The sequence below is a fragment of the Stylophora pistillata genome, chromosome 7 (assembly GCF_964205215.1).
Source record: "Stylophora pistillata chromosome 7, jaStyPist1.2, whole genome shotgun sequence".
Taxonomy (NCBI): domain Eukaryota; kingdom Metazoa; phylum Cnidaria; class Anthozoa; order Scleractinia; family Pocilloporidae; genus Stylophora; species Stylophora pistillata.
The window spans coordinates 5,583,435-5,594,203 of NC_142525.1; the positions used below are offsets into that span (position 1 = coordinate 5,583,435).

At 37.3% G+C, this 10,769-nt stretch overlaps 1 protein-coding gene and 2 pseudogenes across 1 annotated transcript in view; 2 read left to right on the forward strand and 1 right to left on the reverse strand.

Moving 5' to 3' along the window:
- Positions 1 to 10,769, forward strand: part of LOC111341968 (uncharacterized) — a 229,902-nt gene that overhangs the window by 63,693 nt on the left and 155,440 nt on the right. The gene's annotated exons all lie outside the window — the stretch shown is intronic.
- On the forward strand, positions 704 to 5,850 carry LOC148726343 (uncharacterized; annotated as a pseudogene).
- LOC148726344 (uncharacterized) lies at positions 6,471 to 9,295 on the reverse strand (annotated as a pseudogene).

The following is a 10,769-nucleotide window of genomic DNA, read 5'->3' on the forward strand; positions in this document are numbered from 1 at the left end:
AAAAATGGCGTCTACCGCTTCCGCGAGTAATGGATTTTGGCACACAAACCTTGCCGATATACATGTCATCACTGGTTTGTTTATCGAGAATTTTGCTGGAAAGAACCTTCCAATAAAGGCCTCATTGTCGCGAGGGTATAAATTTTTCCACGAGAGTTTCATACTCGATACATATATCTCATTAACCAAGCGCGAGGGCCGTAATGGGAGAATATCGGCCCCAGGTCTTGACAGTACGGACCGAGCGTAGCGAGGTCCGTAAAAAAAAGACCGAGGGCCGATATTCTTCCAGTACGGTCCCGAGCAAGCTTGGTTAATAAGAGATTTATTACACGACTGAAGTTCAAAGGGACACAAGTGTGGTATCATTCGGGACCATTCGGGACAGTGACCGGTCCAATACTTAGAGAATATTGAACCGGCAATAGAGCATTTTGATTGGTTGATTTTAGTTATTGGCCCTCTGACTGCCCGTGTCGTGTAATAATGAAGGTTAGTTTGCATCACTTTCTCCAAAACCTTTTAGAACCCATCTTAGTTGAGTTTGCCGTTTTATTTCAGTAAGGAACTCTACAAATGAAGTTGGATGTGCTATTCGTTCCCGCTGTTTTGTATGTTCCCGCTGTTTTCGAAGCATGAAAAAGAACGAGGAGCCTGACTCTATTTTGATCAGTTTTGGACCAAAGAGAGACGTCCCTGAGTATAAGGGTGCCAAGAAAGTCAGTTCACAGCTTATTCTTCATACAAGCTGCAATTATCACATATCCTGTTTAGAGCACAAAAAGATATTCAAACTAATCTGAAAAAACAAAAACATTTAAAAGCAGCTTAATTGCAAGCAATATAGATCGCTTGCTGTAAACAGACAGAACTGACAACATTTTCTTCCTTAACCAAAAGATTCTAATTAATACATTCCATGATATTAACAACTTTCAGCTTTCAAATCAACCTTATTAATTATGGCAAATGTTATAGTAAGCAATATCCACTGCTTGCAATTAGCAGACTAGCTTAGTCGAGATGAGCAGTGGTTACACGTATGTTATATATATACAAATATAAATGGCTCGCAAGAAAGATTAGAGAAACGGAGTGAAAAATATGTTAAATAAATAACCAATTAAATAAGAATAAATTCAATTTAATTAAGTCGACATTGAAAATATAAGCCAAGTTTTCAGGAAATTTTGGTTTTTAAGTCAGGTAAATTACTATAATCATTTTCTTCTGAAATTATTTGGAGTGAAGTGTGGTGGACATTGATTTGAAAGTTACTTTTGGACATTTGACTGATTTCACACAGTAAACTATTCCAGGTTTTTTAGGCCATACCTTGAGAAAAGACTTACCTGTAGTTTGTTTGTCTAACCTTGAGTGTTTAACATATATATAGTCACCTGTTGAAGATAATCTTGTGCTATATGAATGAATATTAGATTGGGAAGCAAATAAGTTAGATATCTTAGTAGGTGTTAAGCTGTTAGATATACGTGTATCATGCAGTAGCTAGAATAACAAAGTGGATTTAAAGTAGAATAGATCTTAGGGAAGAAAGCTAGAGGAGACAAAATAAGGTACTGCATGAGAATTGTAGTCACCAAAGAACATGAGGCAGAGAAGCACATTTTTGAAGAATAAGAATTTTGTTTTAGTAAGTTTTAGCAGCTTGGCCCCAAGCAACTATGCCATACAATAATATAAGTAGAGCTGAATAAGAGTTATGTATATGTGGTGTAACGGAAAGTATTCAGGGGTACAAAGTGTCCAAGCCTGGCAATAGCGCCAATTGTTTTACTTGTTTTTCAAGCGATGTGGGCAATAATTATGGTATTTCTATGAAAGATTCTCATCAGTAAGCGCACCAAGATATTTGACATAATTTTTGGATTCTAAAGAAATGTATGAGTTGTTATGATGGTCATGTACTTTCAAGTTGACTTAGTGATTTAACTTTTTTATCTTGTCTAAAAATGACAAAGTTAGATTTCTTCATATATTTAATGATAATTTATTTGCAATCAGCTAGTTATAAACCCTAAAAATTAAATTTCTGCATTAACTGTAGATTCAAGCAATTTAAGATTTTTACCAGGAAAGAACATTGGTTTCATCAGCAAATAAGTAGAACTTCAATTTTATCAGAGCTGTTAGATATAATCATTTATATGAATGGGGAATAGTAATGGTCCTTGGACCGATCCCTGTGGGACACCCGATAACACAACTTCTGTCTTGGATATGTTTTAGGACCAATTTGTGTTGTTTGTTGATGACCCACTAGGTATGATGCAAACCAATCATTCCATGTACTCCATAATGACTCAATTTTCCCAATAATATTGAATGATTAACTTTGTTGAAGGCTTTTTGCAAGTCAGTAAACACACCACAGTGACTACAACTTTTTACCCATGTTAGTTTCACTTTCATTAATTATGTCTAGAATAGCATGACAGTAGACCTTTTTTCACAAGAACCATATTGTGAATCGAGTCACGAAGAATATAAATATTGATATTTAAATTTTTTTTCAACTTATTGCTGCAATCCCAAATTATATGAAGAGAAAAGCACAGGCAACTGCTGTATCAAAGAGAAAAGAGGAATGGGATATTTTCTATCTGTCTAAAAATAAAGTTATCTCTTTAACTAAATGTAAATGTAAAGATTACTACAAATTACTTCAGGAAAAGATTAGAACAGAACCTACCACTGTTAAAAGGTGGTCGAGATGTTTTGTGAACTTAGACTCTAATTGGAAACAGATCTTACACAAACCTTACAAAATGATGAATGACAAAAAATAAAGAGAACTTGGTTGTAAGGTTTCCCACAAAATATTAGTCCAGCACTAATAAGGAACTCAAGCAATTGAAAATCAGAAATGATGACTTATGCTTTCAATGTAAAAAATCCTGATTCATTAGAACACACCTTCTTGGATTGCCATATGAGTATTCAATTCTATCAAGAAATCCTATCATGGTTCAATACTTTGAATAACACACATATTTTTATCTTTTGACCAAATTTTACTTCAGAATTACCCCCCTCTTGGTATTCGCAATAACCTCTGATGCTGACTGGATTTGCTTATCTTATGAACAAAAAGATACATAATATATAGTTGTAAAATAGAGAATTTAATCTAAGGTAGTTACTAGATACAAAATAATATTGTCAACAAACCTCTTCATGTGTGTTTTTTTGTGTTTTTTTTTTTTGTTCATATCATGTAATTGCAAAATAATAATGAAAGTGAAGGAAGAAAAGCAGAAGAGATGTGAATATTTTAAGGAAAGTATTGTAAAAAAAAAAAAAATTAAAATTAGTAGCTATTAATTAACACAATTACTGGTAACCCAGTAGTTTACATTGCGGGCTGTAAACAGATAATTCAAATTGAACATAACATTGTTAAGAATCCCAACTGGCTGGAGGCAAACCAGTTGGCTATTTACAAGCGCGGCTGAGGATTTGAACTCGGAGCTACCGTGAAACAAATCCAGGGAGTGGTCAGGGCAGGACTCGAACCCAGGAACGACGGATTGCGGGTCTGACACACTGACCACTTGGCCACGCTGCCTCCCTGAGTCAGCATGTAATTACCAGTGGTGTAAGTAACCACTATTGTAAATTTCGTATTAGTGATATATATAATTATAGTGTAGTGTAACACCTGCGCACCCTGTCAGAAGACCTGTATAGTGTATTGTAAAAGCAGTACTGTACTAAGTAATGTATTGTATTACAATGTCCTGTCAAGTACTGTAAAATGTTATATATAAAAAAATTAATTAAAAAAAATATATATATATTGTAATATTGAACTGCTCATTAGCTGGCTTGGGGCAATTATACATCATCTTTTTGAAGATACAGTTAAATTGAGATGGAGAGTTCAAGCAATATTATGGTCTATAGTTGGTCAGGGGTCAGTTTCATCACCACTTTTGTAAATTGGAATTACTTTGGCAAGCTTTATCCAAATTCAATTGATTTATTGATTAGCATAGATAGAGCGTGGCTGGCTAATAATATGTTAAAGCCAATCTTAAAATGTGAGTGGGAAATCAATACAGCCTGTGTGCCTTGTCTAGTTGAATAGTCATTATTTCAGAGTCAATTTTAGAAGGCAATTCAATCCTCTCACACCTAAAAATGTGATCACATATTGAATATATAGATAATGCATTGAAGGCCAGATGGAAAATGTTTACCAGAGTTTAATCAATAACTCTCAAGATCTGATTGATAATAGCCCTTTTTACAGTTCCCGGCGCCATATTGGATTTGTAACCGCGCAAACACGATAGCGAGGCTCCCGGTGACCCGATGCAGGCGTCGTAAAGAATTTTGGTTGATTTCTCAAGTGTGTTGTCAGTTTCTCAAGTATTTTTAGAAATGAATGAAATGAATGAATGAATGAAAGTTTAAGCACCGAGGAAACGTCCCCTGTTACTCGAAAGAGAAGAGGAAAGTATTGTGCAGCTTTTGACTGTAATAATAGCGCCTACGACATTAACGTAACGCGAACAAGTTACCATTTCTACGAGTTTCCTAAGGACGCTCAGCGAAGAAAACGGTGGTGTTCCCTCGTCAAGCAGCGACATGGACAGGATGGATTTGTCGTTTCCACTTCCACCGTTCTTTGCCATGAACATTTTCGAACCAAAGATATTTCAAAAAACTTACTGGTCGCTGGATTTTAAAGAAAGGTTTGTGATATTTCGGTCATTTGTTGTGCTTTTGTTTTGTTTACATGACAACAGTGCTGAGTGCATTTCGCATTTAAACTATGAAAAACTAAAAATGCGAAGATATTTTGGTCTTTTTAATACCAAGTAGCCCTTAAAGTTTTTCCAAATCACAGACTGTGCTTGTATTTTTTGAGCGAGTATTGTTTACATTGTATGTTAAAATTTCTGATTATTTTGCTGTGTCTTGTTTCGTACACATGACAGCAGTGTTAAGCTAAGAAAATGTAAAATGTTTGTATTGTTCATATGAGTGTTGTTTATTGTGAACTTTATGATTCCAGTGTTTCATAATGTGTTATATGTTTTGCTGGACTTTAAAAGTAATAAATTATTGCAGCTTAATTTATTATTTGTTTATTAATTAATTGATTTATTTATTAGGTGCAGAGCCTTGTCTTTTTAGCTGGACCTTGGGAAAGAAGCAAAGGAAGGCACCAGCGGAAAGAATCCAACAAGTAACCGATGAGTCAACTCCAGAGTCTGTTGGAGAAGCAGTGTCAGCATTGCATGTTGGAGCCTACAGAGCATTTTCCTCTGATGAACCCTCAACTTCTGCTGCTGGTTCATTGTCACAGTTTGATGAAAATGCTGTTGAATTGGAGAGTGAGACCCCTCAAACAGAGCCTGATATTTTCCTTGAACTGCAAAGAAAAATTGCCTTACTTGAAATTGAACTAGCTGACTGCCAGGAAAAGCTCTGTGAAGCAGAAAAGGAAAAAGCAGTGTTACTGGAACGGCAATTTTCACTCAAAAAAATTAAGGATGACAATGCTGCGGTTTTATTTTACACTGGCTTCCCAAGTTATGATGCATTGATTAGCATCTACAAGTACATTGAACCAAAGCTTGCCAAAATGCAGTATTGGAAGGGCAAAAATCTACTAAAGGAAAGCCAGCCTTATCAAACTGATGATAACAAGCGTAAATCTGGCCCTTCAAGAAAGCTTAGTTATCTGGATGAGTTTCTTCTCGTACTCATGCGACTGAAGGCTGGCCTCTTTGTGCAAGACCTTGCCGACAGATTTAGTATCAGTACCAGCCTAGTATCTAGGATTTGTATCACCTGGATAAATTTGTTGTACTATGAAATGAAGGAACTGTTTCCATTCCCCACTCAGGAACTTGTCCGCAAAAACATGCCAAAGGAGTTTGCTCACCATGCCACAACCAGGATCATTCTAGACTGCACGGAACTATTTATTCCGCGGCCTTCTGCTATGCTGGCCCAGTCAGAGACATGGTCCGATTATAAACATCATAATACCTGGAAGTTGCTAGTTGGGGTAACCCCAAATGGACAGGTAACTTTCCTGTCAGATCTCTGGGGAGGGCGTGTGTCTGATAAGCAAATAACAAGAGAGAGTGGTGTATTGGATTTGTTGGAAGCGGGTGACAATGTCATGGTAGACCGAGGATTTGACATTTCTGCAATTGTACCTGCTGGTGTTTCAGTTAACATGCCACCATTTCTGGCCGGTCGTGAACAAATGACGGCAGCTGAAACGGAAGAAACTATGAGCCTTGCTTCAGTCCGGATTCATGTGGAGCGTGCTATTGGCCGCATTAAGACTTACCACATTTTAGATGGCATTTTACCGAACACCTTAAGCCCTTATGCAACACAAATTGCAACTGTCTGTGGCCTTCTGACAAATTTTCTACCCCCTTTACTGCCACCGGCAAATAGCTCATGATTCCCGCTTAAGCTTTCATATAGTGAGTGTGTGTATACATTCCATAATTTTGGGCTGATTAACAGGCAGGCTGCCCTGGTTAGCTGGGATGACTTTTGTTCAGTAGCATGGCTACTTGGCAACAGCTTGAAAGAAAATGGCGTTTTTAAAGCGACTATAACAATATCATTGTCTGCATGTTAAATAGGCGGAATGTTTTTCTACTTTTGTTGCATTTTACAAGTGTGACAGAAGCCCAGCTAGCCAGCTCAGCACGGTTCATGTAATCAGCCTCTTAGCTTCCATTAGTTTCATATTCTATGTAACCATTGGGATTTTGTACCACTGTCTTATTAACCAACCAGGGGGTCTGTATGGGAGAATTTTGACCTTGGTCATGAGTACAGGCTGAATGAAGTGAGATCTGTACTCATGACCAAGGTCAAGATTGTCACATACAGACAGACAACCTAAGCTCGGTTAATAAGCTTTTTTTTTTCTATGGAAAAATCTGACATTCCTTTTGAGACACAGACATAATTAATATAAAACAAATAATCATGGAACCAAGTGTTTACTTTATTTCAGGTAAAAATGAAATTACATGTATTTTTTGCACTGTTCATGCTTAAAGAAAAGAATGGTTTTGAATTTTACCCTTAATATTTACAAGTATTCATTGTTCACCTCATTTTTCTCTCTGAAGCGTTAACTTTAAACCACTTCTTGAGCTTGAATAGTGTCCGAATGGAAGCCAACCACCATGTAGGTAAAGGACCTTTCCTCTTTTCACTCGTGCGGTCAGCACCTCAGGAAAAAAAAGCCCTTCGATAAAAATAATCAATCTTTGGTAACAAGTCATCGCGCCATTTGCTGTTATCAAAGTGAATTTTTTCAATAAACAGTGGCATGTTTTCTCCAAAGTACACGACTAAAAAAATGCCTTCAAGGGGTATGAGGGAACAGTACAGCTGACCTTGAATTTGACAAAAGTAGTTGTGGTTCCTTTTCAGTTGAACAGACCCATCAGCTAGTTTTTCCAGGAAAAAATTCTTTGCTTTACAAGCTTCATCGACAGTCATGCCAGCTTTGCTGAAAGGAGACTTGATCTCCATCCCCCATTTTTCACCAGTGTCCATTATTGTCACTATTCTGTCCAAGCTTGCGCCGAGGTATGGTTTGTCCTTTGACAATGACAATCCCGTTTCCTCCACCTTTACTCTGATTCCATCCTGACCCATTTCCTTTATAAATAAATTTACAGCTTTTTCTTCACTTTCGATTCCATATTGGACAGCTTCAGTTGTAAAGTTACCATAAAGTATTGCCTTTATTTTATTTGACGGCTCCACTTTTGTTTTGGCAGCATTTCCAAAATTTGATGCTGTTAATACAGTTTTCCTTTTTTCAAACCAAAAATCGTTTTTTGATTGCCCTCTGGTCAGCCTCTCAGTTTCCTTGATCTCCTCTAGTGTAATGGTTAGGCTCGTAACATGTTCATCGATCATAGTTTTGAAGCGATTAGTAGCTATGTCATAGCTGTCGGTGAAGGCAACAGTTTCCTCGACTTGCTCTTCAGTCTCTTGAAGGGTGGGTTCCTCAGAACAGTTTGATTTTAGGTCGTGAAAGAGGAAGAATGAGCTTGAAGGCAGACAGTTTTGGAGGTTTTCGCTTAAAGTTTTGAACCCTTGTGCATCCCTGTTGCGCTGTTGTGGTGGTCTTGGGTCAAAGTTTATCAACTTTGGCTTGAGGCGGATTTTTTTCTTTCCAAACCTTATTTTTCTTATTAAGACCTGGTCAAGGGGTTTGGCTGCAACGCTCTGATTGCGTGGAACAACCCATACAGAAAGACGCGATGTACAAGACAGAGGTTCAGGATGATTTTGAAGACCGCGTCTTGTGAAGTCTTCTAAGGCAAACAGCACACCTCCTATATGATTGCACTTTCCTTTTCCTTGAATGCCAAGCCCCGCGGGACAGGTACAGGCTGAGCGTAATATATCACACTGAGGTGTGAACTCCACGACCACGCGGTAAGGCGACTTTTTCATCGATGGCAGAACAGTGGCTTTCACGTACGTCTTGCCATCATAGGATTTGCTTTCCAGCCTCTTAACGTTCCCTTCAAAGAAAAATTGATACGACTTCAATTTCTTGTAGTTTGTTCCCTTGAGAACAATGTGGCGGTACTTGCGAGTTGACACAACAAGGTAGTCGTAAAGCTGAATGAAATTCAGCTCGGGGAGCAGACGCAAATCAGTGGACCATCCGAGAGCCGAGATTCTTCGTAAAGTATCATCCTACTTGAATTCGCCTCCATTTTCTGCAGTACTTTGATCATTCTGAGGAATATTGTCGCCAGTTTGCTGTTGATTCTCACCCGGTCGTAGCACATTACGCATTAGAATAGCGTATACCTTTAACACCAAGTCCGCTTTAATTCCGCCCGTCGCTTCCGAATTTGAACGTAATTTCTCCCTCAAATCTTTCACTTTTAACTTCTGGATATCCTCTAGCGTTGAAATCTCCTTATCTTGGTAAACAAGCACCATTTTCGACTGTTTTCGAAGCGATTGAACGTGAGAAGCCTATTGCGATCAGCTGTATTTACTGCTTTTGTATTACGTGGGTCACCGGGAGCCTCGCTATCGTGTTTGCGCGGTTACAAATCCAATATGGCGCCGGGAACTGTAAAAAGGGCTATTCTGGAGAATTTGGTGTTCAATCAAGGTAAACGCTTCTACCTGATAAGTTTGAGTATTCTCATTACCTGTTTGCTGGATCATGTATGGATATTATAGGGAGAAGTTACATGTTAATCACTTCTGGGAGTTTAGGGTTCTGTAGTTAATAACATTCCTGCTGTATAGTGAAAATTTGCTTTTTTACCTGTTATGTTTATTGTAAATAAAACACAAGCTTAGTGTTATAATTGCACATTATTGAATATTAACTACTTAGTTTAATGTGGCATTCAATATTATAACTTTTCTCAACCTAAAGTTATGTAACTTAGTCAATATATCTGTGTGGTTGTTCAAGATATTGTTACGGTAACTGATTACCGGCAGAAAGATAATAATCTCGCTATTTCCACGAAACACAATTTATTTACTGGTAAAGAAAGGGAGATAACTTAACACGAGCTAGCGACTACTCTTGGAACAATCCAACTAAAATTAACTATGTACTTCTCTACGCTTATCTGATCACAAGCAAAATACTGTCCTTCTCTTTGACGAAATCTCCTGAAGACTTCCTTCACAGTATCGAACTCCACTGTAAACAACTCTGGACTTGACAGCAGAATGTCAGTCTCACATCCGAATGGGAAAAGCCCTTCACTTAATTGTCACTTGTCACACAATATCGCTTGTAGATCACAAACAGGGAACGAAGTCCCAAATCACAACAACAACCTGACTAGCGAGCTGCTTATATAGGCATCCGAAGAGAGTCTAGAAGTTTCCAAAAGTAACTATTTATAACCCTTACAATAGTAACTATTTATGACTATTACAATAAACTCTATTTTTAAACTGACGAGTCACAGTTCTAGAAAATTCCTGAAACAGCATATTGCATGACATTGACTTACGCGGACTTTCTAGACAATTCCGAACCTTGTAACAATATCAACAACATATAGACTGCTATCTGATCAGCTTACTGTCTACAGTTCTGTGACAAAAATAGTAACATGTAGCAGAGCAGCTGTCTAAATGCCTCTACAGCATGGGGACTGGTTAACTAAATAAAAATGAAAATGTGAGCCTATTTTGTTATTAAGTTCAGAACATATAGTGAATTAATTTTATTATCTTTATAAAACTGATAAGGGACTGGAGCCCACTAAGCTATGTTAATCCTTTAATTCCCAAAAGTGACCAAGACATGATTTCTCCATACAATATCAATACAATATAAAGCAGACAAGAGATGAGAATAAAGAAAAATATCAACAAGAGGATTTTAGGTTGGACCAATACCAACATTATAAGAATTGTCAGGCAGACAGGAAGGAAGATTACCTATGGGAGCCTGGGAGTGAGTGCTTACTATAATATCAAGCAATAGAAATCCTGAGCTGGAATAAGACTTTTTTAATTATTGTACTAAACAATTTTTACATAAAGATGTTAATAATTCACACCTGTCCTTATTCCAGAAAGAAGTCACCTTTTCCAGGTGCATGTCTTCGTATCCAAGCAAGGTAAGAAAATTATCTGTAAAATGAACAGATAATTATTGAACATTTTCAGTGATATAATATTTTTACGCCTAATTATTTTATTAGCTTTTCCAAACATACCTACAATATAGAACCTGGATA